We start from the raw sequence: 2,216 nt of genomic DNA, 5'->3' as shown, positions 1-2,216 counted from the left end.
AAAATTCATTCGAGCGACAAAAACACAGTATATGATGATGAAAAATACATTTATTTTTTACTGTATACATGTACACTGATAGTCCGACAGAAAACTTTAATACTCCGTTTGATATTATCAGTGGGACTTTTGCTACTGCATCACTGATGACAGAGATTTTACATCAGGTTTATATTTTGTGGCCTTCAGAGATATGCACGAGCTACTACTTTCATCCGTCAGGCTTCTCCTATTACGAGACTTAACAAAATTTCACACTGAGAACAAAGATTCATAAGCATATGTGGATGAAAACATGGAGAGTAAAACTGTCGCAAAATTATTTAAACAGAAAAAAATTTCTGGAGTGGCATTCCAAGTCCTCAATAGTTCATTTTTGACACTTCTCTCTGGTACTCCTGTCTCTAATCACTTTTTTTTTAATGTTTTCCAAGTCAACTTTAAGGTCAATAAATTTCTGCTTCCAAATTGAGCTACTCTGAAATTCAATCAACTGCATTTCAAAGTCAGCCATGTCTATGGTCTTTAAGATAACTTGTTATGTAAAATTATTTATTTATCTAAGATGCACCTACAATGAATTTATCTGAAAAATAAAAAATTTGATATTAAGAAAAAAATTGTAAATGGAAGATTATAAGAGAGGGTTTTGCATGCCAGCAAAAGTTATTGGTGTGCCATGTTTGGCATGTGTGCCAAGGGTTGCCAACCCCTGCTCTAGGCCCTTCATGAAGACATATTTTTTGCCCTCAGTTGTCTTCCCCTTTCCAGACCTGAGGGCAGCAGCGTTCTTCGTAGGTTTTTTTAACCTTTATTTTTTAAGAAGGTGGATATTTCTAGAAAAGACCAAGTTACAGAGACAGAAAGCAGACCTGTGGTTGCCTGGGGTTGCGGTGGGGTTGACTGCAGATGGGCAAACAGCATGATGGAAGCTTGAATCTGTTTGTGTCGTTGGTTGAGCTGCTGTGGAAATTCACACATCAAACAGTATGCCTGCTGTGGGTGAGATGTATGGCATGTAAGTACCTCTTCGAGAAAGCTGTGTAAAGGCGTACATCTAAAAGGGAACCCTCTTAAAACCACAGTTGGTGAGGGATTACCACCTTCTAGAAACTTGATAGAAAGTGTTCAGTCAATGGTTGTGAACTTGAAGAAGAGTGGAGAGGGTGCTGAATTAGAAGCCTTTATGTGACCTGGGCAGGTCTAAACTCTCACTGGGTCTGTTTCCCATCTGTGACATCCAGAGTTGATGCCCTCAGAGGGGTGAGAGGTGCCGCGGACAGCCCCTGCAGCGGCTGCCATGTCCAGCACTCTGTGTCTTCCCCTTTGCCATGGAACACCTCTGCCTTCCTGCCTTTGTGCGGAGAACTTCCTCCTGCCAGTCCCTGGAGCAAACACATAGCCAGGAACAATTGGAAAATCCGGATTGGCCTGTCCTTGTTTCCCCCCACCTCTGGCTCCTTCCCTTGACCAGGACCAGAGAAGCAACCAGGAGACTGCCCCAGAGAAAACCCCTCAGACCAAGGGGCCCAAGTACCTCCTGGGAATAATACACGTGGCAGGCTAGGCTTTCCTCTCCCCTCGCAGCCCTGATAAGTGACCTCAGCAAGCAGCATAGGCTCAGAGCAGGCGCCCCCTGTGTGTGTGTGTGTATGTGTGTGTGCGTGTGTGTGTATGTGTGTGTTCGTGTGTGTGTGTATGTGTGTGTGCGTGTGTGTGTGTGTGTGTGTGTGTGTGTGTGTCCGCCGGAGGCCTGCCCTCAGCCATGTTTGAGGCTTGGAGCAGGTGCCCCTCTGTGTTGTTCTCTCAGGCTCGAAGCTGCGCCCAGCCGCTCTCCTGCACTGGTCGTGACCATTACAGATTTTCAACCTCATTTGCATATTACTGCTATATCCTATCTAATAAAAGAGAAACATGGTAATTAGCCATACCTCCCCTACCCTTCCCATTGGCTAATCAGGGCGATATGCAAATTAGCTGCCAGTAAAGATGGCGGCCGGCAGCCACACAGCTGAAGCAAACAGGAGACTTGGTTGTCCTGGCGATGGAGGAAGCCAAGGTTCCCTGCCTGCCTGGTCAGCTGTTACCTCCGCTCAAGGAAACAAAGTTTCAATTATAGAAGCTACATAAATCCCAGATACCTGCTTCCAGCCAGCCTCCACTGGGAGCTTGGGTGGCTGGGGGCTGTGGCCAGCCTACAAACAGCCACCAGCCAC

This window comes from Myotis davidii, unplaced genomic scaffold (assembly GCF_000327345.1).
Source record: "Myotis davidii unplaced genomic scaffold, ASM32734v1 scaffold1214, whole genome shotgun sequence".
In the NCBI taxonomy this organism is placed as follows: domain Eukaryota; kingdom Metazoa; phylum Chordata; class Mammalia; order Chiroptera; family Vespertilionidae; genus Myotis; species Myotis davidii.
Note: the sequence above shows the minus strand (reverse complement) of the source record.